The 20144-nt window shown below is 48.6% G+C and overlaps 1 protein-coding gene across 5 annotated transcripts in view; it reads left to right on the top strand.

Annotated features, from left to right (window-relative positions):
- Nkd1 (NKD inhibitor of WNT signaling pathway 1) overlaps positions 1 to 20144 on the top strand; it is an 89026-nt gene that overhangs the window by 13608 nt on the left and 55274 nt on the right. The window contains exon 1 of one of the 5 annotated variants that reach the window (XM_074056024.1): positions 12582 to 12723. The exons of the other annotated variants lie outside the window; for them this stretch is intronic. The gene's annotated coding sequence lies outside the window, so the exon portion shown is untranslated. Of the gene's footprint in view, positions 1 to 12581; positions 12724 to 20144 lie in introns of those variants that run through there. 5 annotated transcript variants of the gene reach the window in all.

The following is a 20144-nucleotide window of genomic DNA, read 5'->3' as shown; positions in this document are numbered from 1 at the left end:
GAGGGGCCATTAGTGCATGTGTGGAACAACACACGGGGTCCTGTCTCTTATGTGCAGTCAGTACCCGTGTCTGCAGGCTCCACATCTGTAGATCCATCCAACCTAGCATCAAAAATACTAAAAAAGGAAAATACAAGGTGTATATTTTTTTCTTTCTTTTTTTTTTTCAGTACTGGGGTTTGAACTCAGGGCCTTCACCTTGAGCCATTCCACCAGCCCTATTTTTGTGATGGGTTTTTTAGAGATAGGGTCTTGTGAACTATTTGTCTGGACTGACTTCAAACAGTGATCCTCCTGATCTCTGCCTTCTGAGTAGTGAGGATTACAGGTGTGAGCCACCAGCACCTGGCCACAGTTTATTGTTGTCATCATTGCTGACACAATGCTGCACAGTGACCAGGTGCATAGCATTTACCTTGGGTTAGGTGTCATGCATCATCTACAAGAGGGTGTGTGTAGGTTCTGTGCAAATGCCATACTATTTTATACTGAGCATTGGTGGATTTTGTTATCTATGGGTGTTCTAGAACCCATCCCCCACGGATACTGAGGGACAACTGGGTGCAAAAATCTACTCAAGCCTATGTTTCTGTATATTTGCAGGTACACAGAGAAAGGTGTACTTTTTGAAAAGGCAGGCTATCAAAGACGGAGGAGTGAAGAGTTTTACTTTTTACATGATACATTTCTACATAATTTGACTTTTTACAAAAAATGATTATATGCTAGTTTTTGTATTTTCCCAAAATCCAACACATTTGAAAGGAGGAGAGATGAGGAAATGAAAACAGACAGTGGCACCTGTAGGAGTTTTACTGGAAGGAGGAGCAGAGGGGTTGGGATGATTCAGGTGTGGCCTAAGGACCACCTGTTTCTGAACCTTCTGGGTTCATGCAGAGACCCTGCTCCCCTCCCCCAGTTTGAACCTATCCTGGTTGACAGCTGTGCTGGCTGAGCCCTGAGGAAAGGTTATGAGAGTGTGCAGGAATGGGAGGGCAGAGGGAACACCCAGGTATAGAATTGTGGGGACCCATTGGTGGCCCTGCGGAGAAGTCAACACTGTTGTGATTTGGGCCAACCTCTCAATTGGTGGTCTGTCTCCCCTTTGCTTCCTGCTCCCTCATGGTTGGTGGCTGCTTAGACGTGTAGATTTAGAATTTCACTGAGTTCTTGAAAATTGGCTGCTCTGTGAGCACTGCCAGGCCCCGCCACTTAGAATGGGAAGGAAGAAGGGAAGTGTTAAAAAGACGGGCCTCCTGGATCTGCTCTCAGTCTGTGCTGTCCAGCATGGGACTATTAGCCATGGTTGGTCACCTGTGAGCATGGGGATGTGGCAGCAGAGAATTTGATAAGTTTGATTTGAGTACATTGACATGTCAACTTAAACAGCCCTATGAAGCTGATCTGGTGGGGGAGGTGTGTCAGCTGAATCCAAGGTGTGGTGCCAAAGGGGTAGTCACAGGAGATGGTGGGGAAAGAATGTTCTCCACACCCTCCCAAGCAAGCTTAAGTTCATCCCTCCTTGGGCCTGATCAGAGCCCACTTAGAAGCCTGGCTCTGTTCAAGCTTGGAGGGCAGCAGCTGTAGCCAGCCACTGCCACCCAATGTTGTGAATGGGAATGGTCATAGGCTTTCTTCCAGAGAGTGAATTGGAGCACCTTTCTGATGTCACAAATCGGCCCGTCTTAACTCTGGAGATCCTGCTTGGCACCTCTGTGGAGCTCTCGGTTGGGACTCATCCCTTTGACTCTGGTCTGGGGTGCTGGAAGGCAAAGCCCCTCCCTGTCCAGGCGGGGGCAGCAGCTCTGAGTGGGGCCAGTGTTTCTCCTGCTAGTATTCACCCAGGGCTTTCTGGTTTGCAAAGCCTTCCTCAGTGATTTGTTAGGCTTTTAACATGTATAACCACCTGGCCAGGACCAATGCTATTATGGGGAAACTGAGGCCAGACTGCAAGCCCATGGGACAGGTTCTTTGTGGCTCACCCTTGTGGCCTCAGGGCCATTTGTACTGCTTGGCACGTGGCAGATGCTCAAAGAACATCTGAGGCTTACAAGGGCCCAGTAGCTTGGCCAGAGGGAACACAACTGCAGACAGGGCAGTGACTCTATCTTCAGTCATCACCTGTTTTCACAGAGCCATGCTGCTCCATGTCTTTGAAGAGAGCTTCTGTTTGCTTCTCCCCTGCCCTGCAATAAGGAACTCAGCTTTGTCCTTTGGGTGAATTCATCTGTGCACATGATGAAGAAATAAAAAATGAGGAAAAAATCCAAACTAGCACTAGAGGGTGTGCAGTGTGCAGGAAGCCGCCTTCCCACCTCTGTGCCCAGCCCCCTCTTCAGAGCTGCCTCGCCTTATCCTGTGTAGGTATACACTTGTCCCTGCACAGGCAATGGAAGCCCTCTGGGCCAACAAGATTGGGTAGCACTGGTACTTGTATGATAACTGAGAAATCTATTTTAGGTAGAAAAGCACAAATATAACCCCCCCAATATTTTTTTTCCTTTTTCTTTTATTATTCATATGTGCATACAAGGCTTGGTTCATTTCTCCCCCCTGCCCCCACCCCCTCCCTTACCACCCAGTCCGCCCCCTCCCTCTCCCCCCGCAATACCCAGCAGAAACTATTTTGCCCTTATTTCTAATTTTGTTGTAGCGAGAGTATAAGCAATAATAGGAAGGAACAAGGGGTTTTGCTGGTTGAGATAAAGATAGCTATACAGGGAGTTGACTCACATTGATTTCCTGTGCATGGGTGTTACCTTCTAGGTTAATTCTTCTTGAACTAACCTTTTCTCTAGTAACTGTTCTCCTTTTCCTATTGGCCTCAGTTGCTTTTAAGGTATCTGCTTTAGTTTCTCTGCGTTGAGGGCAACAAATGCTAGCTAATTTTTTAGGTGTCTTACCTATCCTCACCCCTTCCTTGTGTGCTCTTGTTTTTATCATGTGCTCAAAGTCCAATCCCATTGTTGTGTTTGCCCTTGGTCTAATGTCCACATATGAGGGAGAACATAGGATTTTTGGTCTTTTGGGCCAGGCTAACCTCACTCAGAATGATGTTCTCCAATTCCATCCATTTACCAGCGAATGATAACATTTCGTTCTTCTTCATGGCTGCATAGAATTCCATTGTGTATAGATACCACATTTTCTTAATCCATTTGTCAGTGGTGGGGCATCTTGGCTGTTTCCATAACTTGGCTATTGTGAATAGTGCCGCAATAAACATGGGTGTGCAGGTGCCTCTGGAGTAACAGTCTTTTGTGTATATCTCCAAGAGTTCAATATTTAAGCTGTATTTATACATTTGGTTCTATACCTTACTTTTTTTTTTCAAACTTAAGCATATCTTGGAAATGTTCCACATCTGTACAGATGATCTTGCTGTTCTTCATGGCTTTTGAGCCTTCCCTTTTAAGGATGGGCTATAATTTATTGCCTGTTTCTCCTCTTGTTGGACTTTCAGGTCATTTCTGGGCTTTGGCCTATAGTTGACTTTAGATCAATGGTATGTATTTCTGGTGTGGTCTTCCTGTCCACTGTGCCCTGACACACTGCATATACTGATGTGATCTTTATGTGTGACTCTACTACATTTCTGTCAAAGCCAGAGTTTCTGCCCCTGGCTGGTATCTTCAAAATCCAGGAGGGAGGCAGCTTCTGGGGAAGATTTCGGTTAAGTAGGTGTGACCTTCTCAGTGGCTTCCTGAGGACCTTCTGAGTTTTAAGCCCATCTCAGCTGTTTTATACAAAGGAAGTTTTTGGGTTCTGTAACCACAGTGCTCACTTCAGGTACAGCTGGATCCTGGAGCTTAGACTGTGTCCCAGCTCAGTGATGTGAGTCCTCAACTCTGGTTTCTTTTGGGTTGGCTTCATTCTTAGGCAGACTCTCCCCAGACAGTGGTAATTTGTCTCTCAGCAGTCTAGGCTTCCATTATTAGGTGGAAGAGAAAGTTCGAGTAAAAGCCAAGGTGGGTTTCCGTTATTCTGATCTGGGTCATAGGCTCACCCTAGAACTGATCCTGGAGCCCCTGGGAGTAGTGGGGCCCATGCTCACTTCCTTGAACCTCTCTAAAGAGAAACCACCTTAGGATCACAAGCTCAAGGCCAGCCTGGGCAAAGTTAGTGAGACCCTATTTCTAAACACAAAAACAAGCAGGCTGGGAGTGTAGCTAAGTGATAGAGCTCTTGCATAGGTTCAATCACTAGTACCACAGGGGAAAAACCAAACCAAACAAACAAACTAACTTGTGAGGAGAAGGCTGCAGAATGTACACAGGATAGATGGAACCAAAAGCTGGTGTGTCCTTGAAATAAGACTCTTGGAATGAGGCTGCGGCCAGCAGCTGGTGAGGGTGGGCAGGACAGGGCCAACAGGTAAAGTAGCTAATCTTTGGGGAGAATCATTCCTTGCCATTGGAAGAGCTTTAGTGGTTTGCCACCTCCTCCATGCAGCCCATATGAGTCACTGCCTTCCTTCTAAGCTCCCAGCCCATGGTAATGGTAGGAGAGCTGGCTGAGTGGCTCAAGTGGTGGAGTGCCCACCTAGCAAGCACAGGGCCCTGAGTTCAAACTCCAGTACCGCCATGTTAATGGTAGGATGGTGGCTCCTAACCCTCAGTATTAGCGACTAGCTGAATCCAGTGGTGGTTCCTCTTCAGATAAACATCCTGCGTCCTCAACTGTAGTCTCAGGATGCCAGAGCCCCTTGGTTAAGTGCTCCTGCTGTAGTTTTTTATGGCTTAAAAAAAAACCCCAAAAAACCTCATTACATCCTCTAGCTTCCTCTCCTCCTATGTGGAGCTTTTTCCAATTCAAGGGGGCACAGAGCTTTGGACGTGGGCTTCATTCAGGCCTGGGCTTATCTTACTTTCCTCACCTGTGAAATGGGGAGCAGAATGCTGTCTTGGAGTTACCTCCAGAATTAAATGTAAGAATGCACGTAGTCCCTTGGCATGTGGTATTACTCCGAAAATGTGTCGGTAGCCTCAGAAGCCTTCTAGAGCTGCTGATACATTCTAGAAGGTCCCCTGTAAGCCCACCTGCATCTGTTCAGGGCCTAAAGCAGCTTTGCAGGGGGCTTGATTGCTGTTGGGTGGGGTAAGAGGTTCAAAGAAGACATCTCATCTTTTGGCTCAGAGCCCCCCTTGGTATGAACCTTCTGTACCTGCGGTTGGGAAGACGGAAGGCTGAGCAGCTTCCATTGGCTTCCCTGGGTGTCTTAGAGTTAGTGTGGTTTAGTGGGTGGACACTCCTTGCTTATTTTATGAGCTTATTCCCTGGCCAAGGGCACATCACAGGGGACAGCTCACCTGTGCATTACAGAGGTTCCCTGACCTCAACAGACTCTGCCTCTTCCTGCCTCCTCTCACCCCAAGCCAAACCATGGCTCTGCTGCCTGCTTGGCTGGGCCCTGGCCAGGGTGGTGGGTATTGTTCTGGTAGAAATGTGAGCTAGTGCTTTGCTCTCAGAGTATTAGACACAAAGTCCCTGTGGTTAGCAGCAAATTAATCACTGTGCTCAGGAGGGACCGCCTTGGTAGACATGACTTCATGAGCTTGTCATAATGTCTGCCCCTGCCATATTTCACTCTCTAAGGTTTTTGACTTGCAGAAAAGGAACCGCAGATAGAGTTACCAAGTTTTTCAGAAATATTTTTACTGGGCAGAAGATTGCTTTATGGTGAGAGCCAGCTATTTCAGGAGACAAGCAAAGAGCCCTTTATTCTTACATTCTGTGGGAGGAAAATATTATGCTAGAAAGCCTGCTTCTTGGATGGACTGGTGGAGAGGCTGGGCTGCATTTCTGGAGTCAGGAGTGGGTACTATGAGATGCCTCAGGCAGACCTGGGCCCCTGAGCTTGTGCCCACCTTCTTTCATCTCTCCCTGGTGACTTGGGGCTTGTTTTGCAAGCTAAGGGTATTGAGCAGGGGAGGGAGGTGGTCAGAGTTGAGCTCTGGGGATACATGGCAGAGACAGCAGGAAAGTGGGGGGCAGGTGTACCAGTAGGGAGGCCTAGATGTAGACCTGGGAAGTTTGGTTGCAGATGGCTCTGCTGAGAGCTGTGACTCTGGCTTTTACATGTGGTAATTGGAATACCATCAGCACCTGCCTATGGGCTCATCCTGAGGACTAAATGCGATCATCTGTGTTAGTTGCTTTCTTCTTTACTCCATCCAAGACACTGATAGTGATGGGTGGGGTAGGGGCCAGGCCTTCCTCCATCTACATTCCTGAACTAACGCACCAACGACTTCTATTGCTAGTACCTCTGAGTTCGGTGGGCCCCTGCAGTGGGGAGTCTGAATTCCGGTCCCCTCAGCGAGTGACTTGCAGATTTACAGGCTTTGTTCTTCAAGTTCCTCTCAGTGCCTTCATTCATGGAAGCATGGTTCTCTCCCAGAAAATAGGGGAAGAGGATGGGTCTGCCTGTTCTTGGGAGGATGGGTTTGACCCTTGTACACGAAGGCTGGTGCTTCCTCTTCTGATGCGGAAGAAGCATGACTGCCAAGGATTCTGTTTGTGTCTGGAACAGCCTAGTGCCTGATAAGGGTGCGGCATCCTTGCTCCCGTCTCGCTCCCAACTATAATCCCTTTTAAGTTGGGGTTGGTGAGGGCTGATTTATTTCCTTCTCCTCCCCACCTCCCTTTCATTATTTAGAATGCAAGGGAGAGTTTATCTTGTTCTCTGGGAGATCTATCGCTTCAGCTCGGGAATGGCATCCAAGTTTATAGAATGGAGTCTGTGCCCAGAGCCTTCTGGTAAATATTTTGGGAAGTTGGATTCCGCTGGCATTATGGCCCATGGGGTGGGCAGTGGGTGCTTTTCCATGACTCAGTGACTGAACCTGGACTCCTGTACTACAATGCCAGTGCACAGACTTCGTGTGAAAGCTTCTTAGCACCCAGAATTCTTGCCTGTTTTTCTGACTTCCTGGATTCTTGGTGCTGTTTTGTCCTTCACAAATTGCCCCATGCTTCTGTGTTCTTTGAAAATGCACACGGCCACCTTGGCCTCCTTATCTGGGAGCCCTGCTTCCCTCATCCTTCTCAGGCTGCTGCTATGTTCACTGCCCTCCTCATTCCTGACAGCTGTCACATTGCTGTCATGTTCTTGGGTTGGCCAGGTCAGATAGGTGGGATCTGGGAAAGAGCCATGTTCTCTCAAGCCTCAGTTTCCCCATCAGTAAAATGCAGTGGTAATAATAGAACCCATTTTCTAGTGTGAGTGTGAGGATGAAGAAATAGTGGGAGGAGGAGCCTCCTCCCACTGGTGAGCTGTAGGGTTTGGTGAGTCCCTGGGCATCCTCAGGTTCTAGGATGCCCCTTAGATACCAAAATCTATGGGCGCTTGAATCCCTTATATAAAACTGTGTACCATTTGTATGTAACTACAATCCTCCTGCATACTTAAAATCATCTCTAGATTACTTAGAATGCCTAGGACAGTGGAATGCTATCTAATAATGAGAAGAAAAACAGCATGTATATGTTCTGTACAGGTGCACTTTCCTCAACCCAGTTGGTTGAGTCTGTGGTCATGCATCCTGTGGATATGGAGACCAGCTCTTACTCATTGTACTTCCAGGAGAGCCTCTCAGTGGGGAGTCTTGTCTGCAGTAGCTCCTGAGCTCCTATTGGTTAGGAGTGGTGAGAACTCCCTGAAGGGCCCTTGGGTGGAGAAAGTTCCTTGAGCTTGGTTGAGAGTTTTTGGGAAGAAAAACAGCCTGGCTTCAGTAGGGCAGTTGCAGTTCCACAGGAACCATCTGCTATGGTGGCCTCTATCCTCTTGGGGCTGATAAGCTTTGAAATATGACTGGTCCGGATTACAAAGGCACAGGGGATTCGAAAGCCTTAGTATGGGGAAAAGGAAGGTAAAAGTCACTACTGATCACTTTATAGTTTATTACATATAGTGATACCATTCTGAAATGTCAGCATTTTGGATGTACTGGTAACAGTGGTTCTGTAGACTTTAAATGTTATTCCTTTAAACTGTAAAGTAGAGATACATATGCACTACATAAAAAGATACACAGGATATCTGTGGCAGTAAAATTTTGATGTGGGGTGACTTGGAAAAAATAAGTGTATGCATCAGCTCTGTGTGGGGTGGGGTGGTGTAGGAGTGGAAAATGAGAAACACAGCTCCAGTTCAGACACAGCCAGGCCTAATGCAGAAGCTGTCCCTGCCACTGATCAGCTGTGTGACCTCTGGGCAAGTCCTTTACTGCTCTGTGCTTCAGTTTACTCATCTGCAAAGTGGGACTCAGGATGGGGCCTGGCACACAGTGCTGTGGAGTAGATTCAATGAGAGGCCTGTGAAGTACTTAGCTCAGCCTCTGGTTCACAGAAAGTGGGCAATGTGTAGGACAGTTATGTTATTCACATTGTTATGTTGCATTATGTGTAATGCGCATGGCCTTTGGAGGCCACATAGGGCAGTACTTGGCTTCTGCAGTGATCATATCTATGGCTTCAGGGTTCTCATGTGGGAACCATGGTGCAGGGAGCACTTTGGACTGAGGCCGGAGCATGGCTGGAGGGCGTCTGAACCAGGCAGCCCCTATCCCAGCCTCAAAGGTGTGGTTTCTGTACCTGCTGGGAGGTGTCCAAGCTTCCATGCTGAGGCTGGCATAGTGGCCTTCACTGAGCTTGTTCAGGCCCTGCTGGCTGTGTCTCTGTCTAGCAGCTCAGGTCGACAGCTCTGGACCACTCCTCCCTGGGGGACAGGGCAAGGTGCCAGGGAAGAGATTAAAACCCCTTTCAAGACTTTGGGAATTGTCACAACTTGAGCCCAGCCTGGGGCCCACAGATGCAGCCTTCCCTCTGCTGAGATCACTCTATGAGGGATCGGAGACTGAGGCTCTGTCCTTAGAGGGGAGAGGGACCAGAAAGAGCACAGTAGCCCCACACAGTGACGAGGATGACCTCTGCCTATGCTGGTGGAACTGGGGTATGTACGTGCCTTTGGGGTTAGATAGGGACCTTGGGAGTTTCCAGTGGTTTGAAGACCTGGGTCCTCTCCACTTGATAGCTCCTCTTGGTATTGCTCATGCACCCAAACACCCAGACTGGTCCAAAGGGCATCTTCATCCACCTGTGCACTCAGCCTGCCTAGCTCAGTGAAGGCTCTCCACATCCTAGGGCTCAGGCTGGAAGCTTAGGGTTGTTCTTAACTCCTCCACTCCCCAGCTGAACAGCCAACAGGTGAACACTGTGACTGTGGGAATCTCAAGTTTGCCCGCCACTGTTCAGCCACTATCATATTAGCTTTGGAGGACTCTGGCAGCCCCTGGATTTATCTCCCACATTTCCATCACTCCACTCTCTCAATTGGAGTTCTCCTGTGCCTCCCTACAATGCCCAGACAATGTTAAAGTCCTTCCCATAGGCTGCAAGATGGAGCGCCACCTCCCCTTTTCTTGTCTCTCACCCAAAGGCCCTCCTTCTAACTTCCCCTGCCCTAGCCTCTCTGGTCCTGGGAACACACCATCTTGTCCCACCTCTGGGCCTCTGCACAAGCAATTCCTGTGCTTGAGACACTTCCTGATGCTCTCCTGTGTCCTCTTACCTGCTCACTGTTCTGGATGCAGCCTCCATTTCTACAGTCTCCCCTGAACCTCACTGGCCAGTTCCTCTCCTCACTGGGGTTCCTTCTCATCACACTCTGCTCCTTCCATTTCTGTGATTGTCATTGCCATTGGTTACCTAGAGACTTACTGATGTGGCAGCTGCATGACTGCTTACCTTTTGCAGCTCTGTGGCATAACACTGGTTATTGCCACTGTCACCAGAGTGCCTGGTCTGGTATGGGGCTGGGCACGTAGCAGGCATCCACTAATACTTGAAGAATGAAATTGCTTTGTTGTATGCATTGTACAAGTGCCTTTCCTACTCTGGGCCTCCACTGTCCTCCCTGTTAAATAAGGAATGGGGCGGGGGGGGGGGGGGTGTTGGATTTAGGCATTTCTAGGTTACTTCTGTCTTGAACTTCTTTTTTGTCTTAGTTTTGAATATTACATAGGCTGGGCATGGTGGAGTTGTTTGCCATATCTGTCTTTTGTGCTCTGAGCAGGGATCAATTTTGGGACCCTGGGAAACAGAAATCTGGCTATCAAGGCTAAAACTGAGTGCTTAGTACCCACACTTTAACCAGCACGAGGTGGCATAGTCCCAGGGGCATGGGCACATCTCTGAATGGAGCGGCAGCCAGGCTTGGCTTCTGGGGGATGCTGAGGTTAAAGGGTGCTGACCTGCCTGGGCAGCAGAGGCAGGTACATGTGAATCCTGGACCTGTGACCTATCAGGCAGCCTTAGGTGGCTTTTCTGGCCTGAGGCAGCAGTTTTCCCATCTGTGAAGTGAAGCCACCAGCTGAACCTGCCTCTTGGGTGCTGATGTGTGACTTCAGTAGGACCTTTTGTGTGAGCCCCCATGTGTGCTGCAGAGGGGGTGCTCCATAAAGCTGCCCTTATGACCAGTTTTTCTTCCAAGAAGGAGAAGTCTGGAATGTCTCCCCCCTTCAGCACCACTCACTCCCTGTCCTCCTAGTGTCCTTGCTTCCTGTCTGGCTACCAAGTAACTACCAGTCACTGGCTACCAGTGACTACAGCTGGGGGCTGCTATGGAGACCTCCTTATGCTGGGGTTGCCCTAGGGGCAGGTAGACATTCCCAGGGGAGGGTGGATGAGGAAATGTTGGGCTCTTCTGCACCCCTCTGCCCTACCCTGGGATGCTGCTAGGGTGGGGAGACAGTGCACTTTCTGGGGTCAGATCAGGGCTCTGCTCTGTGCCCCTCAGGAGCTCCCTGTGGACTTCACCTTGGCCTAGGGCTGGAAAAGACCCATTCTGCTGGCCCTTTGGACCTGGGGCCCTTTGCAGATGTGTAGCACCCTCTCCCAGTGAGGCTTTCTGGCAGCTGTTCCGCCACTTGTACATAGAGCCACTGGGGAGAGAGAAAACTAACTGACCTTGCGCAGCCCTGGTGATGCTGGGTCAGGTGCCTGAGAACACTGCAGAATGCCAGTGCCTCAGCCAGGCTGCAGGAGTGAGGCATGGTTTCCCCAAAGGAGCATCAGAGTGTTGCTGCCACCAGGTGGGGGGAGGGGCTGAGCCGGCACAAATAACAACTGTGGACTACTCATATTGGGGGAGGAGAATCCAGTAGGCTCTCTTTAACATGTGTCATGATGCATGTGTGCACATGTGTGTATGTATAAAACATACATATGCATATATATATACATTTAAAATATACCTGTGTCTTTTCAAGTCCTTTTGAAATAAACTGTCACTCCTTTTTTTTTTTTTTTTGGCAGAACCAGGTTTGAACTCAGGGCTTCATGCTTTGCTAGGCTGGTGCTGTACTGCTTGAGCCACTCCACTAGCCCTGTTTTGTGATGGGTTTTTTTTTTTTTTTTTTTTTTTGACATAGGGTCTTGCGAAGTATTTGTCCAGGACTGGCTTTGAGCCTCAATCCTCCTGGCTCTGTGCCTCCTGAGTAGTGAGAATTACAGGCGTGAGCCACTGATGCCCAGCAACTCCCACTTTACAGATGATAAAACTGAGGCTCTGAGTAGCAAAGTGCCCTCTTGCAAGTCACCTAGGTGTCCAGTGATAACTTGTCATCAGAACCAGACTCTGGGCTCCTGGGCTTATTCTGTCTTTCTGTTGAGTCTTCTTTGAGGACTCAAGTTTCCTTGCCAGGCAGAGTAGACCTGATTTGCCTTGCCAAGCCTGATGTGCAGTGCCTGGACAGTGGAGGCCAGGGATGGACACTGGTGCATGTGAGTCACCTTCGACATCAGGGCCTGGGGTTGAGGTGTCCTGGGAGGGCCTGTTTGGTTTGGTTGACATTTCCAAGGGCTGCTGGAACTCACTAGTGCCCTGGCTGGGCAGACGCAGCCATCCTCCCCTAGGGACTAAATTTAGGATTCCATGGGTCTTGGCTAGCCCTCGTCTTATTTTTGGAAAGTCTCCATTTTGTCACCCTTGCTGCTGTTGGTAGCTGGAGGCCAGCTGTAGCCAAATGACAGTCATGCCTGGTCTTCTGGCCAGCTTTGGCCTGAATTGATCTTGTTGGAGCTAATTAGTGGCTGGCCTTGCAGGCCTGGCCTCTGGCAGGCAAAGAAGCTATGCTGGGTATGCCAGGGGCCAGAGCCCTCCTTGTCTCCCTGCCTCCCTGCGTGTCAGGCAGAGGCTCTGGGACAGAGGCGTTGGGGTTTTCTTTGGCACTCAATGAGCAAATGGCTCCGTCTCCCTTTTCTTCTGAGCTCTGTAAAAATAAAAAGTTAAAAGACCCTAAAGTTTGAACAGTAAAACCAAATACACGAAACCAAGCTGTTTCCATGTGGGGGCCACAGACTGTGAACACCCAAGTTTGAAACTTCCTCTCCTTGGAATTTATGGTAGCCTCGGAAACTTTTCCCTTTTCCTTTTAAACATCAGAATTGGCTCAGGGCGTTCTTTAAAAGCATAACCCGGTGCTGCTCACAGCTTGATTTAATACAGCCTGAACACAATAGTGACTTCTGAGGCCGCTCTCTTCAGAGAGGGCCGCCAGTGCTTCAGGACACCAGTAAGGAGGTGTGTGTGTGTTTCCCTTTAGCCAAGAACTGTGTTCTGAGATTTATTAGATTCTCCACTGCCCTCCCCCAGTAACCCAGATTCCAGCTGGAAGAAGGGAGAGGAAACTCGCTGGAACCTGCTCTAACTAGGGGCTGAAGGTAGGAAGGGCTCCACTGAAGGGGGCCTTGTTGAGATGCTGGCTCACAGGCGGGCAGTTCTTGAGCTGCTTCATGGATCAGAACCGGCTTAGGGCTGGCCCTAGGACCCTCAACCAGAGAGTGATTGATCTGGGGGAAAAGGAAAGAGAGGGAGGTAGTCATCTACAAAGGGAACTGGTTCTGGGTTTTTGACCTGGTGTCCTGGAAGAAGGTGTTTGAAGGAAGAGCCATCAGACAGGTGATGTTGGGACAATGTAGTGGGAACTTTTTATCTGTCTTTGTTGTATGCGCTTTTCACATCCCGGGCTCTTCCAGGGCTGTGGAGTAAAAGTATAGCCTGTCTCTGGGAGCTCAGGGGCTCAGTGTTGAGAAGTGGGTCATTCCTTTCTCCTTTTCCCATCTGGAATTCGCAGTCTTGGTTACCTGCACATGTGTTTTGTGGCTCTCATAGCATAAAAGAATTTAATGAGGGCTGGGAATGAAGTTTGGTGATGGGATGCTTGGCTAGCATGTTTGAGGCCCTGGGTTCTACCTCTGTACTGCAAAAAAATGAATGTAATTAGTTGCCAAAATTTAAAAATGGGGTCACAGCACATAAAAATCCAGCTTTGAGAGGTGAAAGATCTGAAACCCACAGGCCTGGATTTTGGCATGGCCCCTGTTCACCCTGTATAGCAGTGGCTGTCAGGGCACGTGAGACACTCGGTAGTGGCTGGGTACATTTTTCATTGTCATGACTGGGTAGGAGAAGCAGGGTGCTCCCATGCTTCCCCTACAAAGTAGAGGACAGCTCCACAGCAAAGAACTTTCTGAGCGTCTATAGTACTGACGTTGCAAACCTGCTTTAGGGGAACACGTGGGCACCCGTTGGCCGCAGAGCCCACTGTGTCCATTGCTTGGGCTCAGATATTCTACAAGTTCCTAGCTTCTTGGCTTACTCTTGCTTTTTTTGCTCAGAGGTGTGATTGTACGCTAATCTGCCCTCATTTACCCAAGAAACCCACCTAGGCTGGCTGGCAGAGCTGGAAGGAGCCCCTGTCCTTACCACAAAGTCCAGTGACATGAGGACATCTGGTCACGTCCTCCCATCCTCCCTAGACAGCAAAGGAGATGCCAGGCCCTAAGAACAAGAATTCCTGCCTTCAATATTGCTAACCAGTGAGTAACAAGATCATAGCTACTCAGACGAGTTACTGAGGCTGGCCAGGTGGTGATCATTCAGGAGGGCACAGCCCAGCCTGGCAGAAAGGCTCTGACTGCCCTTGCTGGAGACAGTAAGCAGACTGAGTTTAGGGTGAGAGTCTGAGTATGTTCAAGAGACCCCTCCAAAACCTGCAGGTTGGCTCATGGCTTCCTGTGGAGAGTGATTAGTCTAGTAGTCCCAGGCCCTGCTGGGCTTCTGAGGCTCCACCTGGATGAAGCCCAGAGTGGGGAGGCTACCCCCACTGCAAGACAAGGCCAGAAGTGATTTGGGAAAGAGGCTTTCAGAAGTGTTCCAGAACGTGAGGGGCTGGCCAGGGGCTGATGGAAAAAGCAGGGCTTATGTAAAAATCTCAGCTCTGCCTCTGCCACCATTGTGACCTGGACAAATCCCCAACCTCTTAGCTGCCTAACCCCTAGCCTCCAGCCTGTTGGTGGAGGTGCTAGGAATACCTTCTCACAGGGTTGCTGGGTGGGTGGGTGGGCAGAACTCCCTTGGTAGACAGGTTTTTCCCTAAAATTATTTTCATAAGTCATTCTTTTTTTAAAAAATAAATCACTTTATTGAGTTTTAATTGCCATGTAAAAAGCCCTACTTATTTATTTAATGTACACAACTTGATGAGTGGGCTAAGTGTATATCTGTGAAGCTGTTCACCACAGGTCTGTCTGTGGAAACTTCCCAAAGTTTCCTTCTGCCCCCATCATCATCATCATCATCATCATCATCATCATTGTATTGTGTGATAAGAACACTTAACATTAGATCTACCCTCTTAGAAAAGATTAAGTTTACAGTGCAGTGTTGTCAGCTTGGGTGCTATACAGCATTGTCCACCAAGACATGTTTATCTCACACGACTGACACCCCTCACCCCTTTCCAATTCAACTAGTCTACTAGTTTGACTATTTTAGAGACCGTGTACCATTTGTCTTTGCAAAGCAAAGACTTGACTTGGTCAAGGAAGACATAATGAGCACCCAGGGGTCTTAACATTGACCTTCACCTTGAGCGCATTCAGTGGGCTGCAGTAGGAGGTGGGGTGGATTCCACTGAACAGGTGAGCTTTTCCTGCATTGCTTTGGCCTAGAGCTCCTCATCCTGCTGGGCACTGTTTTTCTTGATCCACAGTATTTTCCTTTCTTTCTGTTCCTATTTTATTCTCTTATTGTCGTAAATTAGCCATACAAAAAAAGGTTTCATTGTGATATTTCCATACATGCATATAATGTACTTTGAAAAAATTTACCTAGTCTATATTACTTTTCCTTAAACCCTTCCCTGTTCTCCCCCCTGCTAACAATTTCATATATACATGTATATAAAATGTACTTTGATCATATCACCCTGTCACCCTCACCTTTGCCTTTCCCTTTCCCTTTTCCTGCTGGTCCCACTCCCTGCAGTCTCCCTTTTACAGTCACGTCATATTATTACTAATTATTATTATTTTAGGTCTAAATTCTGCATATGTCTGCTCCTATCTTAGGTGAATTAACCCTAGTTATTGTAGAAATAAATCTTGACATTGTAGTGACCCAACACAGTAGAATTTTATTTGTCACTCACGTACCAGTCCAAAACAGATATCTTGGCTGGAAGGTGGCTCAAGCCCTAAAGGTGATTTGGTGGCCTGGGTACCTTCCATCTTGTGGCAGCTTGAAAGGCCGCCTGGCTGCAGGGCCACTGGCTGTGTCTGGATCTCAGTTTATCTGGTGACACTTCATCTGGCAGGAGCTGAGTTTGCCCCTGGGAATGTTGGTGCCACTGTAAGCCCCGGGGGAAGTCACTTTACATTCATGGGCCTCATCTTCAAACATAAACACACATTCAAAGGAAGCCCTGGCTGCTGGTACTCGGGTCATTGGGAGGCTTTAGCAAGGCCACTGCTGAGCACATGCTCTGTGGTCTCACCCACTGCATGCACACATCTTTTTTTGTGGGCCACACTGCTTCTGTTGGTGTCTCCAGGTGGGGTTTCCGTGTCTGTCCTTTTCAGTTAGAGAATGAGTGTAGTTTCTGAGAGGGAACTTCTGGAGTGTTATCACTACACCATGTTGGGTCCCTTGGTGGACTGGCTGCTCTGGCCTCCTACTTTGTGCTGATCTCAGAGCTCACCCTTCCCAGGAGGAGAGGGCTTGGTGCTGGGGTACCTGCCGGAGGCAGAGTCTGTGGCATTGGGAGGCCTTTGGGACACCCGGCACCATAGGAGGTGCAGGAAGGGGATGCAGCATTGTGCTGAGTGAGTGCCAGGTCCTACACACGGCCTCCCAGGGGTCCCCTGGCCAGAGAAGCTTGGGGACCAGATGACAACACCTCCTTAGTGAGGGCCACTCTGTCCTTTTGGCAGAGATTGCAGCCTCGTGGGCCAAATCATGTCCGTAGGAAGGTTTTATTTGACCTATTCAAGTTTTAAAAAATTTGAAACAAAGGACTGGTGGAGTGGCTCAAGTGGTAGACTGCCTAACTAGCTGCCTAGCAACCACAAGGCTCTGAGTTCAATCCCCAGTATTGCCAAAAAAAAAAAAAAAAAATTGAACCAACAGTAAAAAATGTGCAATTTCACTTAGAGGTTCACATTTCTGACTTCTGCTTAAAAACGGGGAAAGCTGGTATCTATGTCTTTTTTCTTTTTAAGTGCTAGAGATGGAATCCTGGACCTTGTGAATACTAGACAAATGCTCTACCACTTGAGGTACACCCCAGCCTTTGGTGTTTTTGAGACAGGATCTTGTCATATAGTCCATACTCGTCTTGAGCTCACTGTGCAGCCCAGGCTTGGCCTCAAGCTTGTGATATTTCTGAGGGTTGGGATCACACATGTGCACCGCCATACCCTGTGTACCTTCTTAGCATGTCAGCATCCCCTGGAGCTGAGGTGGCTGTGCTTCTGGCTAGGCCTGTGTCCTCCAGTGCCCACCAGCTCTATTTCTGACTTTTTCCCCATTGCCTTCATCATTGCTCTTGCGCTTTTTTTTCTTTTAGAGCTATTTCTTTTAAATAAATATTTGCTTCTCTCATGGAAAACATTGCTCACAAAGATGTGTGTGTGTGTGTGTGTGTGTGTGTGTGTGTGTGTGGTGGGGAAAGGATGAGCCATAGCAGTTCTTTAAGAAAAAATGAGAGCATTTGTCTTCATGGAGATGAAGAATGTTTTGGTAGGCTTCCTGCACAAATCTTAAACCTGGCCCACGTCATGTATTCAGGTAAATGAGCTCCTATGGGATTGGAGCTTGTGACCTCTGCCCTGTACTGATGTATTGCTTCCTACAGAAAGTATTTCCCAAGTGTATTATCCTACTAGATTCTGGGGAAATGAAGATTCCATGTGAAAATAAGCTTTGGAATCAATGGATACAGCAATTAATGAAATGAATTTCTTTACTGCAGGACTTCTCAGAGCCTTTATTGTGCTAATGTGCAGTAGTGTTTTAGTGTAAGTCAATGTTCCTCTCATTTAATGACTAGTTTCCCAAGTTCCTGGGAACCCTTTGGGAGGCAGTGCTGTAGGGTTGGTGCACACTCACGCTTGGATACTGTCTCTTGCATTCACTCAGCGTGCATATTGTGTTCCCCACATTCCCCTGCTGTGACGCCAGATGTACTAGAGCCTCCCAAAGACAGAACCTCTGCCTCCACTGAGTCTTTGTCTTCTGCCAGCTCTTCACTGAGATTTTGAGTCCTCTTTGCCCCATGGGACCTCTGCCACTTGCTCAAAGGCAACTTGTGTGGAGAGCTGGCTGAGTGGCAAGCAACTGCTGTGGGTCTGCGGCTCTGGGTACTTTGGAGCTCCCAGAGCTGAAGATTTCTGATCCAGGATGACGTGTGGCTGCAGCAGCTCCCACTGCTGTAAGCCGCAGGGTGGGTGGAGTGGACCTGGCAGGACAGAATTGTGTTTGTGGGCATTATATGTCCTTTATTGCTCTCGGCCTTAATTTGAAAGGGCTGGCTAGTTCTGGAGGCAGAAGCATGCCTCTCACTGCCAAGCGCAAAGAGTGTGCATCCAGGACCTGAATTGCAAGTATGGGTTCTTGGAGGCAGAGGGGAGGTTGTCTGCTGCTCTCTCCAAGGTGTGTTTCTTGCCCTGTACTATGTCTGCCTCTTTGCTGGCCGTAGTAAGGCAGCTCCTGGACCAGCTGCCAGCCTTGATCTGAGGAGATCCCTGGGATGTTTCTGGAAGGCCAGAGTGCATTGCCACCCAAGGATGTCTCAACTAATTAGCCCATTAGAGCTGATGGGCCTCAGATCATGAATTTGGAGCTGTCTGCTAATTACGCCTTGAATGTGATTTTAGTTAAACAATTAAGGGCTCTCTAAGGGCTGTTCTCTCTAGTGGTCCCTCAGGCTCGTGCCCAGGGCCCAGCCAAGACAGTCACTTCTGATCCAGGTGGCAGAGCACTGCCCCCCTTGGCCCAAGGTTTCTGGACCTTGGAGGTGCCAGTTTTCAGACTGAAGTTTTTGCAAAAAGCATGTTGCCTCACACCTGCCAGGCATCCCTATGTTTGTGCAGGGAGGAGAGCATTGCCAGTGAGTGGTCATTCTGGGAGGGCTCTCTGTAGGGGCCTGGAATCTGCAGGCAGCTGCTATTGTCCATCCCTCAAACTGTCCATGGTTTTGTTGCTAACAGATCTTGTGGTTATTCAGTGCATCTACTACAGCACCACCCAGGCTTGCTGCCCAGGGAGGACAGGGGTGGGAAGTACACTGCTGCCCCACTTCAGGATTGGGCAGCTACTGGCCTGGGTGTTAGCCCGTATGTCGGAGGCCTGAGTTGTGGTGGATGCTGTGGCTGTGTGCCTTTTTACTTCATTCCCTATCTTGAATCTGGGCAGGACTCGAAATTGCTTTAACCAGTAGGAGGCAGCGGAAGGGACACCTAAGAAGACCTGGAAGCTTCTGCTTTTGTGTGCTTGACACCCTGAGCTGCCATCCAGAATTCTAGCTCCCTTCTGGAGAAACCACATGGAGAGGTCATGTGGAGTGGATAGGGCTCTGAGATAGCGGGCAGGAGAGAAGCCCTGTCTTCCAGCTGCCCTGGCTAAGATTGTTCGTTCATGGAGTGGACCATTTGGGGATGCCAGCCCAGTGGAGCTCCTGATGCCGGCAGCCTTAGTCTTCATCTGTCTGCAGCAGAACTGCCTGGCAGGACTCAAACACCCAGAGCATTGTGGGAGATAAATAAAGTGTGGCTATAAGCCTCTAAGTTTAGGGATGGCTATCATATGACAGATAACCAAAGAGAGGTGTAGCTTAATGTCAGGCTGCCATGGAAGAAATATGTCATGCCTGCAGCATGCAGTAAAGCACCACCTCATAACCAGGTAAGGGCAGCAAAAGGATAGGTGGTTCCACTTCAGGGACACAGTACACAGGTGTGCTGGGATGGACAGGTCCACAACTGTAGCTGTGGCATGGTCCCTTTGTGGGTGTGGACTGGAGCTGTATGGCTTAAATCCAGCTCATTGATCATCCCTCATTTAAAGCAAAGCTTGGCTGGCAGAATGGCTCAAGTGGTAGAGAGTCTGCTTAGCAAATGTGAGGCCCTCATTTCAAGCCCCAGCACCACCAGAAACAAAAACAGAAACAAATAAAGCAAAGCCTGTGATTAAAATTTGTTTCTCATTCAAAGGAGAAATGGGTTGAGCATCCCTAACTGGTAGTTGAAAGTTGGAAATGGTCCAAAAGCTGAGAGTTTTTGAGCAACAGCATGATGCTACAGGTGGAAAATTCCATAGCCAACCTCATGTGACAAGTTGCAGTTATAAAACATAGGCGTGGTGAAAATATTACATAAAATTTCAGCCTGTGTATAAAGCACATGTGAAACATATGTGAGCATTGCGTTAGACTTGGGTCCTATCCCCAGTCTCACTATGAATATGCAAATATCCCCAAATCCAAAATCAAACAGACAAAATCCAAAGTTCAAAACACCTGGGGTTCCAAGGATTTCAGATAAGGAATACTCAATCCATATTAACCATTTACCCTGTTAATTCTTAGAAAGTACAGTTGGAATATTAGTTGGCTGTTGCTATGTACCAAACCACCCCAAGGCTTTGCGTCTTAAAATGACCATTTGTCATCTGTACAAGTCCATGGATTGGTTGGAGCAGCCTTATTGATTTGGGCTGGGCTGGTTGGGCAGGGCTGTGGATTGGGGAGACGTGTGTGAGCCAATCAGGACATCAGTCAGCAACAGCTAGGCTGGGGGGTTTT

The sequence above is a fragment of the Castor canadensis genome, chromosome 15 (genome assembly GCF_047511655.1).
Source record: "Castor canadensis chromosome 15, mCasCan1.hap1v2, whole genome shotgun sequence".
In the NCBI taxonomy this organism is placed as follows: Eukaryota; Metazoa; Chordata; class Mammalia; order Rodentia; family Castoridae; genus Castor; species Castor canadensis.
Note: the sequence above shows the minus strand (reverse complement) of the source record. Positions and strands in the feature narration are given on the sequence as shown.